Raw genomic sequence first — 25,808 nt, 5'->3', positions numbered from 1 at the left:
TACTTCAGGAGATTGTTGCTGTAAAAATGTCCATATAACTCATATTAAGATTTTTTTTTTACATTATATAAATACTGGAATTTATTTAATCTTCGAAAAAGAAGATAATGTGGGATCCGTCATAAGACCACTCAAGATTGCTTCACAAGTTACAACAATATGGAATTAGAGGTATTGCACATCAGTGGGTAAAAAGCTACTTAGAAAATAGAAAACAGTTTGTTCAGATAAATAATACTAAATCAGAATTGTGTAACATTTATGGTGTACCACAAGGGTCGGTACTTGGACCCAAACTGTTTATTTTGTACATCAATGATTTTGTGAATGTATCTTAAGTACTTGGCAGCATATTATTTGCTGATGATACATTATTTTACTCTTGATCAGATATACAGGAAGTAGTACAAGTGATAAATACAGAGTTGCAAAAAGTTAAACATTAGTTTGATATAAACAGATTGTCACTAAATCTTAAGACAAATTTCATATTTAATGACAGTGGGAAATAATGTGTCATTAAAAATAGATGGAATGGACATACAAAGGGTAAAAGAAACGAAATTTCTAGGAGTCATGATTGATGAAGATCTTACATGGAAGTCACACATAAATTACATAAAAGGAAAAATAGTGAAAGCCATTGCTGTTTTGCATAAAGTAAAATTTTCGTTAAATAGTTATGGTTTATTAACATTGTATAATTCATTGATTGTCCCATATTTAACTTATTGTGTAGAAATCTGGGGATCAACATGTAAAACTTGTACACAACCATTATTTATTCGGCAGAAAAGAGCTTTAAATGATTAATAGTCATTTTAGAGATCCATCTAATCCATTATTCATTAAGTATAGGGTACTTAAATTTCATGATTTATACTCAACAAAAATATAAACGCAACACTTTTGGTTTTGCTCCCATTTTGTATGAGATGAACTCAAAGATCTAAAACTTTTTCCACATACACAATATCACCATTTCCCTCAAATATTGTTCACAAACCAGTCTAAATCTGTGATAGTGAGCACTTCTCCTTTGCTGAGATAATCCATCCCACCTCACAGGTGTGCCATACCAAGATGCTGATTAGACACCATAATTAGTGCACAGGTGTGCCTTAGACTGCCCACAATAAAAGGCCACTCTGAAAGGTGCAGTTTTATCACACAGCACAATGCCACAAATGTCACAAGATTTGAGGGAGCGTGCAATTGGCATGCTGACAGCAGGAATGTCAACCAGAGCTGTTGCTCGTGTATTGAATGTTCATTTCTCTACCATAAGCCATCTCCAAAGGCGTTTCAGAGAATTTGGCAGTACATCCAACCAGCCTCATAACCGCAGACCACGTGTAACCACACCAGCCCAGGACCTCCACATCCAGCATGTTCACCTCCAAGATCGTCTGAGACCAGCCACTCGGACAGCTGCTGAAACAATCGGTTTGCATAACCAAAGAATTTCTGTACAAACTGTCAGAAACCATCTCAGGGAAGCTCATCTGCATGCTCGTCGTCCTCATCGAGGTCTCGACCTGACTCCAGTTCGTCGTCGTAACCGACTTGAGTGGGCAAATGCTCACATTCGCTGGCGTTTGGCACGTTGGAGATGTGTTCTCTTCAATTCTATGCGAAGGAGATGTGTTGCACTGCATGAGGCAAATGATGGTCACACCAGATACTGACTGGTATCCCCCCCCAATAAAACAAAACTGCACCTTTCAGAGTGGCCTTTTATTGTGGGCAGTCTAAGGCACACCTGTGCACTAATCATGGTGTCTAATCAGCATCTTGATATGGCACACCTGTGAGGTGGGATGGATTATCTCAGCAAAGGAGAAGTGCTCACTATCACAGATTTAGACTGGTTTGTGAACAATATTTGAGGGAAATGGTGATATTGTGTATGTGGAAAAAGTTTTAGATCTTTGAGTTCATCTCATACAAGATGGAAGCAAAACCAAAAGTGTTGCGTTTATATTCTTGTTGAGTGTAGTTGATTTGAAAATATTACAAACAATGCATCAAGCTAACAAAATACCTTACCAATAAACATTCAAAATATGTTTGAAAAAAAAAGTAGTTATAATTTGAAAGGACTAGAAGTCTTTAAAAAAACAGAACTAAAGTAAAGGAACGGCGTATTGCAGTGAATGGTGTAAAATTATGGAACAACCTCAACAAAGAAATCAAAGAATCAAGTTCGCTTAAATTATTTAAAAAAAACATTAAATTAGATGTATTAAGTATGAAACTATGAAATAAGTCAGTAGGCTATGACAAAGCCTAGGTTGTGATCTGTTAGTGATGTCTAGAATGTTTTAAGTTTATAATGTAACCTGTTAGGGATGTAATCTTTTAAATAATGGTTAAAATTATGAAATAAGTCAGTGGTATGTGACAAGTCAAAAATGTAATCTGTTTAATGATACTTAAAATTGAAAGATTGTATTGTAAAAAGGGGCAGAAAATATAAGACTTGTTCTTCTCTCTGCTCCTTTTCATTCAAAGTTTTGTAAATTTCATTTCTGCTTTGTCTTTCTTTTAAATGAATGAAAAAAAAAAAGTTCACAGGTCCAACGTTAAGTAGAATTTGTTCAACTTCATGGAATCTTGCATTCAGGCCAGCATCCCACAATCGACAGCTGCCAGTCCCATGTAATGCCCTCCATGCTTTCGGCAGAGAGAAAAAAGAGCAGAACCAGTCGGCCAGAAGAACTACACCTAAGGTGTAAATCAACAGGAAAGCAAAAAATCCCCAAAACCTCAGGTGATCCCCGGCCCCTAGCCCTAAGCTTCATTAACTGACCCAAAAATGAGATAAAGTTGAGGCAGAGACCTGTTCAATTACTAATAAAATAAATTTAAAAGGACCAGAAGCACACTTCCATACTAAGCCAGTAAGCTAGCCATACGAGGGGGAGAATAAATGCTTCTTTAGTCTGGACTTTGAAAGCCTACACAATCTGTTTTATTGATGCAGGGAGATCATTCCACAAAACGCGTGCACGATAAGAGAAAGCTCTGACCCGCAGACTTTTTATTCACTCTCAAGGCACAAAGTAACCCTGTGCCCTGAGAACACAGAACCCAGGCTGGTACGTAGGGTTTAGGGAGGTGCTAGTCCGTGACTAATTTTATAGGCTAATGTCAGAACCATTAAAATCTGACAGACAGGAAGTCAGTGAAGAGACAGCAAAATGGGTGTAATGTGGTTGCACTTTCTGCTTCCTGTCAAGTCTGGCAGCAGCATTTTGAGCCAATTAGAGACTCCTAATGCTGGATTGTGGTAAACTAGTAAATCGAACATTGCAGTAGTCCAGTCTACAACCCCTGGCAAAAATTATGGAATCACCGGCCTCGGAGGATGTTCATTCAGTTTTCATTTTGTAGGAAAAAAAGCAGATCAGACATGACACAAAACTAAAGTCATTTCAAATGGCAACTTTCTGGCTTTAAGAAACACTAAGAAATCAGAAAAAAAAAATTGTGGCAGTCAGTAACGGTTACTTTTTTTAGACCAAACAGAGGGGAAAAAAATATGGAATCACTCAATCCTGAGGAAAAAATTATGGCCTCATGAAAAACAAAAGAACGCTCCAACACATCACTAGTATTTTGTTGCACCACCTCTGGCTTTTATAACAGCTTGCAGTCTCTGAGGCATGGACTTAATGAGTGACACAGTACTCTTCATCAATCTGGCTCCAACTTTCTCTGATTGCTGTTGCCCTTTGCAGGTTGGAGCCTTGTCATGGACCATTTTCTTCAACTTCCACCAAAGATTTTCAATTGGATTAAGATCCAGACTATTTGCAGGCCATGACATTGACCCTATGTGTCTTTTTGCAAGGAATGTTTTCACAGTTTTTGCTCTATGGTAAGATGCATTATCATCTTGAAAAATGATTTCATCATTCCCAAACATCCTTCCAATTGATGGGATAAGAAAAGTGTCCAAAATATCAATGTAAACTTGTGCATTTATTGATGTAATGACAGCCATCTCCCCAGTGCCTTTACCTGACATGCAGCCCCATATCATCACTGACTGTGGAAATTTACATGTTCTCTTCAGGCAGTCATCTTTATAAATCTCATTGGAACTGCACCAAACAAAAGTTCCAGCATCATCACCTTGCCCAATGCAGATTTGAGATTCATCACTGAATATGACTTTCATCCAGTCATCCACAGTCCACGATTGCTTTTCCTTAGCCCATTGTAACCTTGTTTTTTTCTGTTTAGGTGTTAATGATGGCTTTTGTTTAGCTTTTCTGTATGTAAATCCCATTTCCTTTAGGCGGTTTCTTACAGTTCGGTCACAGACGTTGACTCCAGTTTCCTCCCATTCGTTCCTCATTTGTTTTGTTGTGCATTTTCGATTTTTGAGACATATTGCTTTAAGTTTTCTGTCTTGACGCTTGGATGTCTTCCTTGGTCTACCAGTATGTTTGCCTTTAACAACCTTCCCATGTTGTTTGTATTTGGTCCAGAGTTTAGACACAGCTGACTGTGAACAACCAACATCTTTTGCAACATTGCATGATGATTTACCCTCTTAAGAGTTTGATAATCCTCTCCTTTGTTTCAATTGACATCTCTCATGTTGGAGCCATGATTCATGTCAGTCCACTTGGTGCAACAGCTCTCCAAGGTGTGATCACTCTTTTTTAGATGCAGACTAACGAGCAGATCTGATTTGATGCAGGTGTTAGTTTTGGGGATGAAAATTTACAGGGTGATTCCATATTTTTTTCCTCAGAATTGAGTGAGTCCATATTTTTTTTTTTTTTTTTTCCCTTTGCTTGGTCTAAAAAAGTAACCGTTACTGACTGCCACAATTATTTTTCCTGATTTCTTATAGTGTTTCTTAAAGCCAGAAAGTTGCCATTTGAAATGACTTTAGTTTTGTGTCATGTCTGTGATCTGCTTTTTTTTTTTTCTACAAAATTAAGCAACTGAATGAACATCCTCCGAGGCTGGTGATTCCATAATTTTTTCCAGGGGTTGTATAGTTGCAACCATTGAGCTGCTGCTGGACATCCGGGATGCAGCTGGTGATACGACATTCCTTGAGTAAGAAATCCAAGAAGCATTTGGATTGTAAAGGGGGTGTTTTTTTTCATGTCTGTCATTGTGCTTCTTTGTTGCTCAGAATGTTGGGAATCTCCAAAGGCTCCAGTCAAGCCCTTTGTTTTGTGATCGACACCACGAAAAGCATGAGTGAGGCCATTAAGGCCGTGAGGAAGGTCGCCAATGAGATCATCAACAGCAATGTGGGAAGAGTGGACAAACCTTCAGTTTATATTCTAGTCCCGTTCAGTGATCCAGGTCAGAACTTGAAGCTGTCGGAAGTAAAACTTAGATCTGGTCAGTTCAGGTTTTTTTTGGGGGGGGGGGCAGGATCATAAATAGATGAGTATCAGATTATTTTTGCAGTAGCACAAAAGGGCCTGGTCAGCATTATTGTTTCCCCTGATTTTTAAAGACAGATTTTAAAATATGTAGTGGAATAAATCCAAATGAACCACTTTCATGACTAGAATATTTCATAAAATCTCAAATTACTGAACTACAAAAAGAGAAAACTTTGAAGTCAAGTAGTGGAAAAATACAAGCTGTACATATGACGCTATAGGCAGCTTTTGATGAATTCACAGTAAATTATTGCTTTCACAGCCAGTTTTCTTATCACAAATAGTGATAAGAAAACTGTGGAGGGAAAGTAATGGATGGAAACAAACCTTTTCAAGTCACTGAATCATCATTTCTTGGACTTCACGTGCCTCAGCCAATAAGAAATACAAGTCTCTAATTGGCAGAGTGCTGTATGGTGAATCGTCTAGAATATATACTGCTAGAATCAATAGACCAAGTAGGTTTGGTGGTCTACCAGGTCTAATTGTCTCCAGGTGTCCCCAAACACGTACCTCCCCTCCAGGTTTGCCATCTTCAGTATAATTCCCTCAATGGACTCTTGGTAAAAAGAGTTGGAAGCTGGAGTTGATGTCCTCCACAAGAGATGTTGCATATACCGTGTTGGCCCTGGCGTCATCTTTACGATGTTTTCAATTCTCAGTCTACCGCATCTGTCCTTAATGTATGTGTTGGCTTTTAGGTTCCTAGTTTCTGCAGCTGGTGTCCACTGTGTGGTATGGTGGCCCTGAAGTGCAAAACACAACAGCAAATCGCACAGCACAACAGCAAAAGAGAAACATTTACCAAAACAGAAAAGGTAGGTACCTTAGGGCGACACGAATTGTTGCTGATTGGACAGTGGTCCATCCTGTGAACCGGAAGGTTTACGTTTTCAAAATATGAGCGCCGCTAGTGAAAATGTACGTGCTCTTAAAGAATATTTTGATGCAGGACAAGAGTATGACGTTATATTGGATATGCTGTCGACGTCATAACATAAACATTAGTCTTTGTACACTGAAGACGCGTTTAAAAGAAGCACGGCTGAACAGAACAGACTAAATTACAACTGAATCCACGAGGGACGGCTTTGAGAACATGCAGGAGGTTTACAATACGTACCTATGGTCCAAACTACATATGGCATGTAGATGGGTTCAGTTTATTTCAAATTCAGTTGTTTCAATAACCTCATGACTACATCACGTTTAACACGAATCCTGTGTTTTTGTTGGAGAGCTTGCCACATAGTCCGATAACCGAAGAGTTGCCCTGATTCTGCTCAGTCAGAATTGCACGCCTCACCTCCGGGAGTGGGGAATAATTTAGTCTTCAGTTCAGCCCTGCTTCTTTTAAACGTGACTTTGGCATACGAAGACTGTTTGTTATGACTTGTCGACAGCATATCCAATATAACGTCATATTCTTGTTCTGCATCAAATATTCTTTAATAAGAGCACATACATTTTCACTAGCTTTGCTCATATTTTGAAAACATGCAAACCTTCCGGTTTACAGGACGGACCACGGTCCAATCGGCAACGATTCGTGTTGCCTAAAGGTACCTACCTATTCTGTTTTGGTTAATGCTGTTGTGCTGTGCAATTTGCTGTTGTGTTTTGCAGTTCAGGGCCACAGTAGAGTGACCCCACCCCCTTGCCGTAGAGGAGCAGGTGCTGACGGGAGCCAGGACAAAATCAAAACAAATTATTCTAAGACTTGATTTTTGAACACATCACACGTGTCCATGGCCGTGGCGTCCCAGTGATGCAGTAAATTTTATATCTTGCATCTAGCTTTGATTTTTTGCATCAGGACGGCGTGTTTATCTTTGTGTGCCTTTTGGCATCCCAACTGATGGAAATCCATCATAGCGAAGGACAACCTTAATCCCTGAAACAAAGTTGTACGTAAGTAAACTGAAAAAAGCAACACTGTTTTATTTCATGCATGATGTGTAAATGTATTCCCGCTTAATTTGCAATTTCTAAATCTTACGTGGGCCAGTTAGACAGCCAAGGACTGGATGTGTCCTGGGGGCTGTACAATGCCCAGATCTGCTCTTGAGGGTGCTTGTCAATTTCAGACGATTGGCCATTTGGAGTTATCTTGATGGCTTCCCACACTCGTTTCCATCTTTCAGTCACTGACATTTTATCACACTGTACCACACTTTGTATTTTTGAATGATTGAGATAAGTAAATTTCAACACATTCCAGACACGGCGCCAGAAAAAAATATTAAGGGGGTGATGACTTTATCACATACTCCCCCCAAAAAAAGCATGCACTGGAGGGGACGTGCCTCTGAGTGTGCGTAATGAATTGGGTGCACTCCTGGAAAGCTCGTGTACGAGGTCTGTCCATAAAGTATCGTACCTTTTTATTTTTTTCAAAAACTATATGGATTTCATTCATATGTTTTTACGTCAGACATGCTTGAACCCTCGTGCGCATGCGTGAGTTTTTCCACGCCTGTCAGTGACGTCATTCGTCTGTGAGCACATGTCCAGCTCTCCACAAGTTCTTTTATACTCACTCGACTGGTAAGCATTGAAAACTGAGATAGGCATGTCCCAACTTGTCCTCTAACACTCCGAAATGGAGGTGTTCCTTTGTCTCGCTTCATCAGCGAATCGGTTGTGACGCGCGAAGCCTCCGCGCGGCTTTCCATGACAAAATCTCTTGTTAAAAGTGAAATCTGCCGGAAAATGGCTGATGTCCAGGTCTTGTGATAACCAGAGAAAGAGCACACGATGGTCTCGTATCCACTGAGCCATCAGCTTAGAAATGATCCAGTGGTTTGTGTCGCAGCTCGCAGCGCGGCGCACTGACCGTCCTTTAAAGGGGTCCTTATACCTGTAGTTAAAGTCCTTATTCTCTGTGAAGCCCATAAAATTTTCACTGAAAGCCAGATAAATTTTTCGAATGGTTTCTAGGTGCCAGTCTCTAACAGCTTCTGAAAAAATTCTGATGGAAAAAAAAGTCCTTTTCATTCCGCCATTTCCAGACAATGAAAATCCGACGAGGGGGCGGGACCACTCCTTCCACAAGGCGTGCTCACAGACGAATGACGTCACTGACAGGCGTGGAAAAACTCACGCATGTGCACGAGGGTTCAAGCATGTCTGACGTAAAAACATATGAATGAAATCCATATAGTTTTTGAAAAAAATAAAAAGGTACGATACTTTATGGACAGACCTCGTATTTAGGCTACACCGTTCTAAGAGACTGACTGAAAGCTAAGCTAACATTAGCCGATCAATAAACCTTCACAGCAGTGCAGAAATGTCATGTTTTACTTTTATTCTCACTTCGATAAAGCTGCAGAACTAAACTCTGTTGGGCAAACTGGGACTTCGCATATATCCAAAAAGTGGGAGATTTCGGACTGAGTGGGTTTGCTCCATCCCCCCGGCTGCCTTCCTCGGTCTGCCCAGGAATGATGCCTGAAGGCCGGCTTCTCCATGCAGGTCGGCCCGCTGTCGCGGTTCGATCGATATCCCACCAAGTCGTCAGTCCTCCCTCGGTCGGCGTCACTCCAAAAAGTAGCTGAAAAAAGCTTTTCCCAGCAGGGTGATGGGAGAATCGCTCTACTGCTGTTTTTTTTTTTTTTTTGTGGTTCAGGCGACCCAAATTCAAGATGGCGATCGCTGAACTTTTTTCAGGTTGTGGAAACAGCCAGTGTGACGTGGCCGCAATCTCTGCCCCCTTGCAGCTTCCGAAGCGACGCGTCTGACGTCACGACGCGTTGGAAACGCAACAGCCTGGCGTTACGATGCTTTAAAGCGTCGCGCTGAAGCTTGCAGTGTGAAAGGCCCTTGACGCTGTTTAAATAAATCAAGCTTGCCCTCTGCCGCACTGACAAGCGCAACCCTCAACCTATCAAATCCCTTGAACAGACACACGCCATATCCATTTGTTTTAAAATTAATTACTTTAGTTAATTAATTTGGTTTATTTGTTAAATACGTGATATTATTGAATAACTAATATTTTACTATATTTTCCAGTATTTCTTTTTCTTTCTTTTTTTATTTTTTTTTTTGATAACTCTAACATCTGAGGGGGCGAGGTTAATGAGGGGGTGTCGCCCCTAAACGCCCCCTTGTGGCACCAGGTCCGACACATTCAGTAACTTAAAAATCTTCATGGATCTATCTTACTGAACTGTGTAAAGCCCCGGTCAGACGGCACTAATGAAGGACAACGAAGCCCAAATGAAACAAGAAATCTAGACTTTTGCTGACTTTCAGAGGCATCTTTTAACCTCTGTTCAGTTTCGTTCCTGCAGCTGGCACTTCCTCAGAATTTTTAAACTTGAAAAATTTGAAGGAATACCACAGACAACCTCAAATTATCCTTTTTTGTTTTGCTTTTGTATTTGACTGTCGTTTGCTTAATTTTCGTAATGTTAGCGTTTTGTTTGCTTAATTTTCATAATATTGGCATTTTGTTTGACTTTTGTCCAACCTCCCAAAGTCTGACGTATTTAATGAAGGTTGACGAACACAACGATATCTGAACAAATCACTAACTAAAGCTTGGATGAGCTGAATGAAACATCCTTGTATCGCTAATGAACCATTCATTTTTGGGATGGAAATGTATGGTTTCCATACAGAAACAATAGCATTAAGAACGTTTTCGTCAACTACTTTAATTATTTACGCATGTTTGAACCGTTTGTGGCTGGCCTGCATGTGCGTGTCTTCGGGAGTAGCCTTCATCTGACACGGACAGTTCCCCATGGCTAATACCATAAGTCAAACGTACTCATTGGGACAAATACTATCACAGATGGTGTACAGACACACCGTGAGAACTTGGACAACAAACAAAACTTGTGAAGATAAACAAAATCTCACACCTGCAAGTACTGCAGAAATGAGGAAAAGGCTGGTTGCACTCTGTTTTATACCCACTTTCGGTCACGTCATCATGAGTGTTTTGTTTAAAGCATCGAGGTTGACGTTCGTTTTGGTTTTGTTCATTTTGGTGATGGGAAATGTGCAGGAGTTTTTATCTACCTTTTCTTGACAATTTTTGACTTATCCTTCGTCCAGCTATCGCAGTGTGCCATGTGACGGGCATAAAGAACCTGAAATTTTACTGTCAATTCAGATGGTCCTAGTAACTGACCCAATAACAGGCACATTTTGTCTGTTTTCTGTTTGTTTTCCATGAGATGCAAGCAGGTGGTGGAGGTGGCATTGGTGTTCAGTATTTTGTGCACTCCATTCTGATTATACAAAATTAGAAATAAATGTAAATGAACCAAACATTTTATAAATCTGGGTTGAGTAGAAGAATGCTGCACAGGACTGTAGCCTTAAACACATCTGCATCAAAGTGCCTGGTCAATGAATGTAAACACTTTTTTTCTTTGAATTACAGATTTTGGCCCATTGATAAAAACCACAGATCCAGAAGTCTTCAGGGCTATCATTAATACACTGAAAGCAGAGGGAGGAGGCAATACTGCAGAAATGAGTCTTTCAGGACTTCAGGTGCTGTGAGGCTTAATAAAAAATTTCACTTTATGATTATTTTCCATGTCTGGTGCAGGATTTTTGTATTGAAAATGATACTAATTGAGTTAAAATGCCTGTTTCTTGAGGGTATTTCCAAACAGGATTCATGGTGTAGCATCAGTAATGTTTAATGTTCCCCTGTTTTGAAGGGTGCAAAAATCTGTTTCGAATGATGCTGCAGAATAGGTTCATGGTTCAAGTGTGTCAAAAATCATTCTGGAGTTGAGCAAGCAACTGTCCACAATCCATTGTATCCCATTTTGTCTGTGAAATGTGGTGGCTGTTGTATGCACGTGTCCCTCACCCCTAGTTGATAGGACTTCAGGTAAAAGGTAATATAATGAACTCTGTGAAAGTGTTATTTCTTATCTATATTAACTATTAAGGCTATTACATGCCAAACTGTAGCTAGCTTGAGTATATCACACTAAACTGTGGTTAAGCCCTAGAGCCTATTTCACCAAAATCACATACAAATACATTATGATTCAGTTCTCACCAAAAGTTTGGATCAGCTAAAAGACAGGTCCTAGGGGATGTTGTGGATGCAAAAAATGAAACTAAATAATACTTGATAGGAGTAAATGAGGTTTTTTCCCAAAAAATGAATTCCGATTTATGTCTTTATTTGCTTGGCGTTTCAGCTGTGCTCAGTTGATATGATTGAAGTGGATACTTTTGTAGAGGAGACTTCGCTTGACATTTTAATGTGTTATAAGTATATGTTGGTGTCAGCATTGGTTAGAGTGTTGAAATGTTCCAAAACAGGGCAAGTCCCCAAATTTGGGGACTCTAGGGTTTAAGAGGTTAATACTAATTGCTAATATCAGCTGCAACTGGCATGTTATACAAATGCTGAATGTTTGAGTTCAGTATTGCAAATATTTCATGAGGTGAAAGATTGAATGTTTCATTCAATGAGGCGAAGCAGAGTTGAATGGTATGTTCCAGCTTTCACGATTAAATATTTGTTTCATTGAAACAATAAAAAATTCATTCAAGGGACTTACATTTTGGTGTTCCACTGGTGCTTAACAGTCCAACGCAAACTTTAAATTGGAGTCCAGACGGCTTACAGCATAGTGGATTTGTTTTTTGCTAGAAGAATTAGCAGTGAGCGCGCACGGTGGTCGGGCGTGCAATAGCACATTTCATATACCAACAAAATTGCATGCTAAAAAAGAATAGTCAGGTTCACTATGTAATGTTGTTGGATTTTTGTGGAGAGTATCAAACTATACATTACTACTATACATTTTTGGAAACCTTATTGTATAAGCAATCAGAAAAAAAAAGTTTCCTGTTATGTGGGCCGCTGAAGAGGTACTGCTGGCCCACCACCAGAGGGCGCCCTGCCTGAAGTGCGGGCTTCATGCATGAGAGGGCGCCGGAGCAACCAGGAGTGGCAGCTGTCACTCATCAACACCAGCTGTCACTCATCATCAACATCCACACCTCCATAAGAGCTGGGCAGCATCTTCACCTCACTGCCGAGAAATCGTCTACCGAACAGGTAAACCGCTCAGCCTAAAGTATCACATTAGTGACGTCCTTACTTCTGTGTGTACAAGTATTTTTTGCAGACGTTCCTGTTTTGTACTGAGCAGTCGTGTGTGGGGAGTTGGCGTACTCCGCTGGAGGCTATGTACTTTGCCAACAGGATCTGCACGTAAACATTGTGATTGAGAGGTGGAGGTGCTTTCCACCTTTATACTGAACTGTTTGCTGGGTGTTCACGCACCCACCATCACCTGTCTGTTCTTCCTGCCAGCAGTACCCGATCTGACTGCCGGAGGCAGTGGCCACCTGGGGACCCAGCGCTTGGTGGCTCCAGGATTGCTTCAGATCTGGTGGAGTGGAAGGCGTGTGGGATCCAGCTCTTTTCTGGATGGGCGTATTCTATCCTCGAGCCTGCTCACACATCACTGTGACTAATTTGACTGTTGATCTCAATTGTGTTGTCTGTTGCTCTGTTGTGCACATTCACAAAATTAAATTGTTATATTTTGGCTTATTCCATTGTCCATTCATTTTCGCCCCCTGTTGGTCCGTGTTCCTACACTTTTCACAACAGGATTTCTCGGCCAGCGTCATGGATCCCGAGGGGCGTCAACCATCGCTTGAACCACCAATGGAAACACAGGGCGCACAGGCGTCGGCAGGAGGCGTGTTAGGAGAGCTGCAGCAAATCTTAACCGCCTTCACTGCTCGGTTGGATTTAGTAACCGAGCAGAACGTCATACTCAATCGGAGGATGGAGGCTCTCACCGCCCAGGTGGAAGCGCGCACTCTGGGTGCTGCTGCAGCACCTCCTCTAGGCGACCGAGCACAAAATACAGACATTCCAGTGGTGATTCAACGAACCCCCCCCCCCCATCCCCTGAAGCGTACATAAGCCCACCGGAACCGTATGGAGGTTGTCGATGTGCGCGGACTTCTTAATGCAGTGTTCACTCGTCTGTGCACAACGTCCCGTCATGTACGCGTCAGATGCTAGCCGGGTAGCTTATGTCATTAATTTGCTTCGAGGAGAGGCACGCGCCTGGGCTACGGCGCTCTGGGAGCAAAATTCACAGCTCCTAACGACATAAACTGGGTTTGTGAGAGAGTATAAACAAGTGTTTGATCATCCCAATAGAGGCGAGACCGCTTCGACCGTGCTGCTGTCTATGAGACAGGGACGTCGGAGTGCAGCCGAGTACGCAGTCGACTTCCGCATCGCGGCTGCGAGGTCCAGCTGGAATAATGTTGCACTCCACGCCGCCTTCGTAAATGGACTGTCTCCGGTCCTGAAGGAGCACCTGCTGGCTAAGGATGAGCCGCAGGATTTTGACAAGCTTGTCGACCTGGTTATACGGTTGGACAACCGGTTAGAAGAACACCGTCGGGAGCGAGGTGAAGGGTGTGGCCGGGCACGAGCCGTCCCTCTTCCTTCCGGGTCCGAAAGGGTGCCGCCGTCCCCACGCTCCAGTCAGAGCTCCGTGGAGCCACAGCTCCCCCTGCTGACGAAGCTATGGACACGAGCAGGGCCAAAGTAAAATCACATGACAGACAACGGAGGCTGGCTCGCGGGGAGTGTTTTTTTTTCTGTGGCTCTGATGAGCACATACAAAGAAACTGCCCCAAACGGTTAAACTTCAACGCCCGCCCTTAGAGACTGGGTTAAGGGTGGGCCATAACATCCACGCGGGGAAAGCCTGTAGATCAGCACGCATCCTGGTGACGATCCTTTGTGGGGATCTTACCCTTCACGCTCGGGGTCTGAAGGGAATCTGCTGGACAGCAGATGGGCCAGGGAGGTAGGGCTCCCTCTAGTGGCACTACCTTCCCCATTGAAGGTACAGGCACTAGATGGCACCCTTCTCCCATTAATCACACACCAGACAGAACCAGTGACATTGGTGGTGTCTGGAAATCACAGGGAGGAGATTTTGTTTTATATAACACCTTCTACCTCCCGAGTGATTTTGGGGTTTCCATGGACATTAAAGCACAATCCCCGGATTGATTGGCCGTCTGGGGTGGTGACGCAGTGGAGCGACACCTGCCACCGGGAATGTTTAGGATCCTCGGTTGCACTCTGTGTGACAGCTAACGAGGAGGTTAAGGTCCCCCCAATCTGTCAGCGGTGCCTGAGGAGTACCATGATCTTGCTGACATCTTCAGCAAAGATCTGGCACTCACTCTCCCCCCGCACCGTCCGTACGATTGTGCCATTGATTTGATCCCAGGCGCTGAGTACCCGTCCAGCAGGCTGTACAACCTCTCTCGTCCTGAGGGCGAATCAATGGAGACCTACATCCGGGACTCCTTAGCTACCGGGTTGATCCAGAACATTCCGTTACAGGTGGACTCACAAACTGAAGGATTGGTACATCGGCCCCTTCCCCATCATCAAGGTCCTCAGCCCTGCCGCGGTGAAGCTGAGGCTGCCAGCTTCACTGCGGATACATCCTGTCTTTCATGTCTCCCGGATCAAGCCTCACCACACCTCATCCCTCTGTACCCCTGGACTGGCGCCGCCTCCTGCCCGGATCATCGACGGGGAGCCCGCGTGGACAGTTCGCCGGCTCCTGGACGTCTGTCATAAGGGCCGGGGGTTCCAGTATCTGGTGGACTGGGAGGATTATGGACCCGAAGAGCGCTCCTGGGTGAAGAGGAGCTTCATCCTGGACCCGGCCCTCCTGGCCGACTTCTACACCCGTCACCCGGACAAGCCTGGTCGGGCACCAGGAGGCGCCCGTTGAGGTGGGGGTCCTGTTGTGTGGGCCGCTGAAGAGGTACTGCTGGCCCACCACCAGAGGGCGCCCTGCCTGAAGTGCGGGCTTCAGGCACAAGAGGGCTGGGAGCAACCGGGAGTGGCAGCTGTCACTCATCATCATCATCATCATCATCATCCACACCTCCATAAGAGCCGGGCAGCATCTTCACCTCACTGCCGAGAAATCGTCTACAGAACAGGTAAACCGCTCAGCCTAAAGTATCACATTAGTGACATCCTTACTTCTGTGTGTACAACTATTTCTTTGCAGACGTTCCTGTTTTATACTGAGTAGTCGTGTGTGGGGAGTTGGCGTACTCCGCTGGAGGCTACGTACTTTGCCAACAGGATCTGCACGTAAACATTGAGAGGTGGAGGTGCTTTCCACCTTTATACTGAACTGTTTGCTGGGTGTTCACGCACCCACCATCACCTGTCTGTTCTTCCTGCCAGCAGTACCCGATCTGACAGCCGGAGGCAGTGGCCACCTGGGGACCCAGCGCTTGGTGGCTCCAGGATTGCTTCAGATCCGGTGGAGTGGAAGGCGTGTGGGATCCAGCTCTTTTCTGGACGGGCGTCTTCTATCCTCGAGCCTGCTCACACATCACTGTGACTAATTTGACTGTTCTCAATTGTGTTGTCTGTTGCTCTGTTGTGCACATTCACAACATTAAATTGTTATATTTTGGCTTATTCCATTGTCCGTTCTTTTGCGCCCCCTGTTGTGGGTCCGTGTTCCTACACTTTTCACAACAGTTTCCATTTTCTCTGATACCTATATGGCAGCCATCTTGGATTTTACAAAATGGCTGCTGTAAAAGGTTTTTTGTGGATATCTCGGCTTCTAAATAACCTAGAAATTTGATTTCAACAGCTAAACCACCATTTTAAGGGCCATGGAATAGTGGTATCAAAGTAAATCAGCTAGATTCAACCACAAACATGTTTGTTGAATTTTTTATTGAATGTTTTACAAGTGATCAGACATGAACATTCCACTTAGTGTCCATTAAGAACCAAAATCCTCCTATTGACAGAAACGGGTTTAGGCAACAAAGGAGTCTCTACTTCTTTACATATCATCAACTTCATACTTGTTCTGTGTGTCCTCATCATTCTGATACTCACTGCTGCACTGTTAAAGAACAGTGCAGGATAAGTTCTTTGTTCTGCAAGAACATCTGGCAGAAGAACAGTCTGTTTTGCAGTGACAACTAACCATCTCAATGATGGCCTTTGGAGCTGGAAGGGCATCTGTCATGGTTGGTTTTATCTCACCATTGGACTTATGGTAGCCATTCTGAAGGATCCAATTAAGGGTCCTGCAGAGCAATACTGGCCTGCCCCCACATTCTGGCTTGGATATGGACTCTCAGGACATGTCTCAGAGCGCCAAGGGTAGGAGGTAGCTTGTCGCTTTCTGCCAAATGCTTGCGGAAGAGATGCCATCGCAATTCGGGGATGCTCTGGATGTAGATGCCTTTGGGGGAGTAGGCTGGTCAGACGAAGCTAGCCAGAGCAGGCAACATAGTTTCGGTCACTTCTGCCTCTGTTGAAAGCATCTGCAGAGAACTGATTACATCTCTATCTGCTTTCATGTAGACTCGAAGCCAGGTTGCTTTGCCTATACAAGAGAATCTTCCAGTGTTGCCAGTGAACGTATGAAAGGCTGGTAAAGCTTTTGCTCTTTCTGCCCCTATGGCTCTCCATATTGGCTCTCTCAATAACACCAGAGGCCATGGCAATGATCTTAATGCATATGTCACCAAAAATAAAAGGTATTTTCACTGTAATTTTTCTTACTTGCCATTTCATTTACTAAAGCTATGCCCTTTAACAATAACATGGCAGAAGCTGACTTCAGAAGATTTGCAACCAGATGCTAAAATCGACTACTTGATGTTTATTTGTCACATTAGTTTGCCATTAAAAATTCATCTCCTGGACAGGACGGTAATCCAACAGGTTACTTTCCCAATGCAGATGAAGTGTCTTTGTTTTGGATGTGAATGCCTTCAAAATAAAACTGAGTCTTATTTATGAGATCATGTTTAATTGCTTTCAACTCTATCCTCCTGCTTCAAACAGCTTAACTCTTTCTACCAAATGTCATAACAAAACCTTTTTGCTTCCACATGCAGCTGGCATTAGGTGCTGCTCCTTTCAATTCTGAGGTCTTCCTCTTCACTGATGCCCCGGCTAAAGACCGCGAGCTGAAAAACACAGTGATTGCACTCATTGAACGCACCAAGACAGTGGTGAGTAGCTCCTCTAGCCGTCAGTATTGTCTCTAACCTGTTAAGGAAGCATTTCTGTGTGGAGTTTGCATGTTCTCCCCGTGTTTCTGTGGGTTTCCTCTGGGTGCTTCCATTTCCTCCCATATTTAAAGACATGCAGGTTAGGTGAACTAGAAACTTTATAATTGTCCAGGTCTCAATCTCAATGGTGCAGCGTATTGCACTCACTTGCTAAATTTATTTTTCGGAGTAATTATTTCTGGTTTTCTGAGTTTTTTTTTTTTATTTTTAATTGTTTTTTCAGAGTAATTTTTTCCTGTTTTTTTTTTTTGGTTTTTTTTTAACCAATTTTTTTTTCGGCTCTCTAAACCGGAGTTTAGACAGCATTTGAAGATGCATTCATTCATTGAGAGCTTGAGTTGGTAACAAACATGACATTGTTCAGTTTAATCAAGTTTAACTTTGATCTGGGTTTAAGACACTGGGAGATTGTCCTGTCTTTAAGCCACATAGATGGTATTATCATTAGTTTGTCAACTCTACGCAGGCACCTGAGGACTTTGCGGCTGTTCAGAAGGAAAGCCCATTCAGATCTGCTAGACAGAAGTTTTTCTCTAGGATCAGTTGGACAGATACTGTATGCTCCATGCATTTGAAATACATTCAGGCTGGGTACGTGGTGACTCGAGAAATAATAAAAAAAAACTGAAAAGTTTTTCAAAAAACATCCTAAAAATAAATTACTCAGAAAAACACAAATCACTAAGTAACAAATTTTCACTTTTGTCTTGTTCCTGGGTTAAAACCATAATTTCCCATTTCTTCACAACCAATCAAAAGAGAAAAGAGTGGTCTTGATCTCCAAACTTTGGTTTTGTGGTCAGGACAATGAAATTGCAAATTAAAGTTTTTGCATTCACTGAGTGGTCACTACTAATTTCTGGAAAAGTTAAGTCCATTAGTCAGAGTTGTGGTCATCATGTTTTCTTTTTGTGATCATGTCGAAAGTGTTCAAACATCATTTCAAACATAATACAATGTTGACAAAGCAATTATATTTATGAAAACCTTCCTCATTTGTACAGATTGAACAAGAACCTTCAAGAACAGGAGAGTAATTTACTGAGGTTTGAAGAATCTCCTTTGTTCATGAATATTTCACTCTTTAATCAAAGAAAATTAAACAACCTTGTGGAACATTCCAGAAATGTGTAGAATACCAAAGAATGTTCTAGAATCTTTGAGAAAACCCACAATAATCTCATGGAAATGTCTAGAAAATACCAGAAACCTGTAGAACAGTGAAGAATTTTCTAGAATCTTCTGGAATTTCCCATAATGATTGACAAACAAGTTCAGGAATCTTCTTGAGATCAAGAAGATTCCAGAATGCCATCATGAAAGACATAGTAGAGAAGCTTGAATCTTCGACTGGACTGGGTTGCTTGACACGAGGACGTTTCGCTTCAAATCGCAGAAGCTTCCTCAGCTAAAATTCTTGCTCTGGAAGTCTGACTTCTGACTCTTGTAGAGACGAATGAACAGAAGCCAACAAAAGCTGGAGTTTTAAACCTAACCAGACTCCTCCTACTGAGAGGCAGACTGCTACAGGCTAGTGACTAAACAATAGCTCTAGTTAGCAACTATTGTGCTCTAGTTAGCACTCTCCTAATGACAGGGCAGCTGTCCCTCCTAATGAAGGGATGGATGCCTTTCTTGATGGCTCCCTTGATGACGTGAATGACGTAAACGGGGGACAAAGCGTGTCTCAGACCCCCTCCCCGGTTAAGGCTGGGTTTCAAACGTTTCACAAAGAATGCCTCCTTGACCCCTCTCTCAAACCATTTCTTCTCTCTGGCTAATATTTTAACTTCCTTGTCCTCAAACGTGTGGTTAGTGTCTTTAAGGTGGAGATGAACTGCAGACTGAGGTCCACTGGCGCCCTCTCTGCGGTGCTGGTATAGTCTTTTGTGTAAAGGTTGCTTAGTCTCACCTATGTAGTGTTCGTTACAGTTTTCCTGACATCTGATAGAATACACTACATTGCTCTGTTTGTAACTAGGGATCATGTCCTTAGGGTGAACTAATTTCTGTCTCAAGGTGTTAATCGGTTTAAAGTAAACTGGGATTTTTTGCTTCAACACAGAGCCCTACAGGTGCCCACAACTGCAGAGGGAAGGGCTAAAGAACAACAACGTGTCCGGAAAGCCCTCACAGTATGTGGGTACCATGGTCCCTGGACAAAGTGCAGAAGTCCCAGAGTTCAAAGAGACCAGATAGACAGGAGACGGAGACAAGAAGAGTGTCTCTCCCTTATTTAGCAGGAGTAGGGGAAAAACTACAGAGGATCTTCAGACAGCACAAAATCCCAGTTTACTTTAAACTGATTAACACCTCGAGACAGAAATTAGTTCACCCTAAGGACATGATCCCTAGTTACAGAGCAATGTAGTGTATTCTATCAGATGTCAGGAAAACTGTAACCAACACTACATAGGTGAGACTAAGCAACCTTTACACAAAAGACTATACCAGCACCACAGAGAGGGTGCCAGTGGACCTCAGTCTGCAGTTCATCTCCACCTTAAAGACACTAACCACACGTTTGAGGACAAGGAAGTTAAAATATTAGCCAGAGAGAAGAAATGGTTTGAGAGAGGGGTCAAGGAGGCATTCTTTGTGAAACGTTTGAAACCCAGCCTTAACCGGGGAGGGGGTCTGAGACACGCTTTGTCCCCTGTTTACGTCATTCACGTCATCAAGGGAGCCATCAAGAAAGGCATCCATCCCTTCATTAGGAGGGACAGCTGCCCTGTCATTAGGAGAGTGCTAACTAGAGCACAATAGTTGCTAATTAGAGCTATTGTTTAGTCACTAGCCTGTAGCAGTCTGCCTCTCAGTAGGAGGGGTCTGGTTAGGTTTAAAACTCCAGCTTTTGTTGGCTTCTGTTCATTCGTCTCTACAAGAGACAGAAGTCAGACTTCCAGAGCAAGAATTTTAGCTGAGGAAGCTTCTGCGATTTGAAGTGAAACGTCCTTGCGTCAAGCAACCCAGTCCAGTCGAAGATTAAAGCTTCTCTACTATGGAAACCACCTGGACAACTGAGAGCCTACACAGAAACATCATGAAAGACTGAGAAAGTTCTGGGGTGTTACACGACAAATATATAAACAGGGGTTCATAGGCCAGCATTCAGTCAAGCTCGGACTAACTGAGAAGCTGCACCAGAAGAAGAGAGATGGCGTCAAGAGGCTGGAATCATTCTCCAGATAAATTCTGCTACATCTGTGGCCAGTTCATCAAGAAAAGAGCAAAAAAGTTTTCTGTGACAGCATCCAGCAAAATGTGTGAAGCCTACAAAGCTTATTTTGGAATGCCAGTTGGAGACCAAGATATGAACTGGGCACCTCACTTAGCTTGTGAATATTGCAAGAAAACACTTGAAGGTGAGAAAGTTATGTTTTGTTGAAAAAGCCAACATCTTGTATTGTAAATGAATGTATCTGTGACATTACACACCTCTCTGCAGCTTCTCTCCCCCTGCCATCCCCTCATTGCCCCATCCCCGTGGAGACGGTGCCTGCTCCCAGACTACCAATAACCAGCAAAAATCTAATTAAGCATAAAAATTCAAAAAGAAAAAATAATATAGCACCTTCAACTGCACCACAGACTAAAATAGTTAAATGTGGTCTATTAAACATTAGGTCTCTCTCTTCTAAGTCCCTGTTGGTAAATGATATAATAATTGATCAACATATTGATTTATTCTGCCTAACAGAAACCTGGTTACAGCAGGATGAATATGTTAGTTTAAATGAGTCAACACCCCCGAGTCACACTAACTGTCAGAATGCTCGTAGCACGGGCCGGGGTGGAGGATTAGCAGCAATCTTCCATTCCAGCTTATTAATTAATCCAAAACCCAGACAGAGCTTTAATTCATTTGAAAGCTTGTCTCTTAGTCTTGTCCATCCAAATTGGAAGTCCCAAAAACCAGTTTTATTTGTTACTATCTATCGTCCACCTGGTCGTTACTGTGAGTTTCTCTGTGAATTTTCAGACCTTTTGTCTGACTTAGTGCTTAGCTCAGATAAGATAATTATAGTGGGCGATTTTAACATCCACACAGATACTGAGAATGACAGCCTCAACACTGCATTTAATCTATTATTAGACTCTATTGGCTTCGCTCAAAAAGTAAATGAGTCCACCCACCACTTTAATCATATCTTAGATCTTGTTCTGACTTATGGTATGGAAATAGAAGACTTAACAGTATTCCCTGAAAACTCCCTTCTGTCTGATCATTTCTTAATAACATTTACATTTACTCTGATGGACTACCCAGCAGTGGGGAATAAGTTTCATTACACTAGAAGTCTTTCAGAAAGCGCTGTAACTAGGTTTAAGGATATGATTCTTTCTTTATGTTCTCTAATGCCATATACCAACACAGTGCAGAATAGCTACCTAAACTCTGTAAGGGAGATAGAGTATCTCGTCAATAGTTTTACATCCTCATTGAAGACAACTTTGGATGCTGTAGCTCCTCTGAAAAAGAGAGCTTTAAATCAGAAGTGTCTGACTCCGTGGTATAACTCACAAACTCGTAGCTTAAAGCAGATAACCCGTAAGTTGGAGAGGAAATGGCGTCTCACTAATTTAGAAGATCTTCATTTAGCCTGGAAAAAGAGTCTGTTGCTCTATAAAAAAGCCCTCCGTAAAGCTAGGACATCTTTCTACTCATCACTAATTGAAGAAAATAAGAACAACCCCAGGTTTCTTTTCAGCACTGTAGCCAGGCTGACAAAGAGTCAGAGCTCTATTGAGCTGAGTATTCCATTAACTTTAACTAGTAATGACTTCATGACTTTCTTTGCTAACAAAATTTTAACTATTAGAGAAAAAATTACTCATAACCATCCCAAAGACGTATCGTTATCTTTGGCTGCTTTCAGTGATGCCGGTATTTGGTTAGACTCTTTCTCTCCGATTGTTCTGTCTGAGTTATTCTCATTAGTTACTTCATCCAAACCATCAACATGTTTATTAGACCCCATTCCTACCAGGCTGCTCAAGGAAGCCCTACCATTATTTAATGCTTCGATCTTAAATATGATCAATCTATCTTTGTTAGTTGGCTATGTACCACAGGCTTTTAAGGTGGCAGTAATTAAACCATTACTCAAAAAGCCATCACTTGACCCAGCTATCTTAGCTAATTATAGGCCAATCTCCAACCTTCCTTTTCTCTCAAAAATTCTTGAAAGGGTAGTTGTAAAACAGCTAACTGATCATCTGCAGAGGAATGGTCTATTTGAAGAGTTTCAGTCAGGTTTTAGAATTCATCATAGTACAGAAACAGCATTAGTGAAGGTTACAAATGATCTTCTTATGGCCTCGGACAGTGGACTCATCTCTGTGCTTGTTCTGTTAGATCTCAGTGCTGCTTTTGATACTGTTGACCATAAAATTTTATTACAGAGATTGGAGCATGCTATAGGTATTAAAGGCACTGCACTGCGGTGGTTTGAATCATATTTGTCTAATAGATTACAATTTGTTCATGTAAATGGGGAATCTTCTTCACAGACTAAAGTTAATTATGGAGTTCCACAAGGTTCTGTGCTAGGACCAATTTTATTCACTTTATACATGCTTCCCTTAGGCAGTATTATTAGACGGTATTGCTTAAATTTTCATTGTTACGCAGATGATACCCAGCTTTATCTATCCATGAAGCCAGAGGACACACACCAATTAGCTAAACTGCAGGATTGTCTTACAGACATAAAGACATGGATGACCTCTAATTTCCTGCTTTTAAACTCAGATAAAACTGAAGTTATTGTACTTGGCCCCACAAATCTTAGAAACATGGTGTCTAACCAGATCCTTACTCTGGATGGCATTACCCTGACCTCTAGTAATACTGTGAGAAATCTTGGAGTCATTTTTGATCAGGATATGTCATTCAAAGCGCATATTAAACAAATTTGTAGGACTGCCTTTTTGCATTTACGCAATATCTCTAAAATTAGAAAGGTCTTGTCTCAGAGTGATGCTGAAAAACTAATTCATGCATTTATTTCCTCTAGGCTGGACTATTGTAATTCATTATTATCAGGTTGTCCTAAAAGTTCCCTAAAAAGCCTTCAGTTAATTCAAAATGCTGCAGCTAGAGTGCTGACGGGGACTAGAAGGAGAGAGCATATCTCACCCATATTGGCCTCTCTTCATTGGCTTCCTGTTAATTCTAGAATAGAATTTAAAATTCTTCTTCTTACTTATAAGGTTTTGAATAATCAGGTCCCATCTTATCTTAGGGACCTCGTAGTACCATATTACCCCAATAGAGCGCTTCGCTCTCAGACTGCAGGCTTACTTGTAGTTCCTAGGGTTTGTAAGAGTAGAATGGGAGGCAGAGCCTTCAGCTTTCAGGCTCCTCTCCTGTGGAACCAGCTCCCAATTCAGATCAGGGAGACAGACACCCTCTCTACTTTTAAGATTAGGCTTAAAACTTTCCTTTTTGCTAAAGCTTATAGTTAGGGCTGGATCAGGTGACCCTGAACCATCCCTTAGTTATGCTGCTATAGACGTAGACTGCTGGGGGGTTCCCATGATGCACTGTTTCTTTTTCTTTCTGCTCTGTATGCACCACTCTGCATTTAATCATTAGTGATCGATCTCTGCTCCCCTCCACAGCATGTCTTTTTCCTGGTTCTCTCCCTCAGCCCCAACCAGTCCCAGCAGAAGACTGCCCCTCCCTGAGCCTGGTTCTGCTGGAGGTTTCTTCCTGTTAAAAGGGAGTTTTTCCTTCCCACTGTAGCCAAGTGCTTGCTCACAGGGGGTCGTTTTGACCGTTGGGGTTTTACATAATTATTGTATGGCCTTGCCTTACAATATGAAGCGCCTTGGGGCAACTGATTGTTGTGATTTGGCGCTATATAAAAAAAAAATTGATTGATTGATTGACATTACAGATACAGTTTGTGAGAGAAATCCTTACTTTCCAAGTCAAGGAGATCTGAATGACCTCAGAGATCTTGGTTTGACAAAGTCAAATGCTGAGCTTTTGATCTCAAGGCTGAAGGAGTGGGACTTGTTGGATGAAAGTGTGCAAGTAACAAGCCAAAGAAAACGTCGCCAACTTTTCTCTAGCTTCTTTGCTATTGTTGTGACATTTCAAGACTGTTCAATGCAATTGGAACTGCATGTAATCCAAATGAGTGGAGACTCTTCATTGATAGCTCATCCAGAAGGCTGTACTACTGCACAATGGGAACAAGTATCCATCACTTCCTTTGGCTCATTCAGTGCATCTCAAGGAGAATTAAAACAGTGTCACATATCTGCTGGAAGCTTTAAACTATGATGAGTACGGATGGGAGGTCATTGGGGACTACAAAATGGTGGCATTTTTGATGGGACTCCAGGGAGGGTTCACCAAGTTTCCCTGTTTTCTCTGCCTTTGGGACAGTAGAGACAGGGCAGCACATTATCACCGGAAGCAATGGCCTGAAAGGACTGAATTCTCAGATGGAAGCCGTAACATTAAACATGAGCCATTGGTGGATCCTCACAAGGTTTTGTTCCTCCTCTGTACATCAGACTGGGTCTCATGAAAACAATTTGTCACAGCACTTGACAAAGAGTCTGCAGCATTCAAGTATCTTCAAGACTTTTTCCCAAAGCTGTCAGAGGCAAAAGTGAAAGCAAGTGTTTTCATTGGATCACAAGTCAAGAAAATCAAAGTGTCCTGAATTTCCAAAGAAACTGACAGCAAAGGGACAGGAGGCATAGCAAAGATCTGTTGATGTTGTCCATGGGTTTCTGGGCAACCACAAGGCTGACAATTATGTGGAACTGGTTGAGACTTTGGTGAGAAACTATGGCCAAATGGGCTGTAGGATGTCACTGAAGGTCCACATTCTGGATGCTCACCTTGACAACTCCAAGGACAATATGGGGGCATACTCAGAACATGGGGAGCGCTTCCACCAAGACATAATGGACTTTGAACACCGATATCAGGGGGATATCACGACATTTGGGGTCTGATAAAGGAAAGTGATTTGTTGCACATCTGCAAATCAAGGAAAACTGTTCATTTTTAACTTTGTAAAATTTTCAAATTTTTGAAAATAAACCTTGCTGCAGTTATGTTCTGTATTTTAGTTTTATTGTGAAAAAGGCAGAAATTTGTCAAAAATATTGCTGTGCAGCCCCCCAAAAAACGTTTGGCATGAAAAAACAGGCTTCTTCTATTGTTTTGCAATAAATATAGTTTGAAAAAGACACTTTGCCAGGAACAAAAATCGTGTTAGGCAGTTATTCCAAAAAACA

The 25,808-nt window shown here is 42.2% G+C and overlaps 1 pseudogene; it reads left to right on the top strand.

Moving 5' to 3' along the window:
* LOC117517931 overlaps positions 1 to 25,808 on the top strand; it is a 52,897-nt pseudogene that overhangs the window by 12,682 nt on the left and 14,407 nt on the right.

Source organism: Thalassophryne amazonica, chromosome 9 (genome assembly GCF_902500255.1).
Source record: "Thalassophryne amazonica chromosome 9, fThaAma1.1, whole genome shotgun sequence".
In the NCBI taxonomy this organism is placed as follows: Eukaryota; Metazoa; Chordata; class Actinopteri; order Batrachoidiformes; family Batrachoididae; genus Thalassophryne; species Thalassophryne amazonica.
The sequence above is the reverse complement of the archived record's forward strand: the minus strand, read 5'-3'. Positions and strand labels throughout refer to the sequence as shown.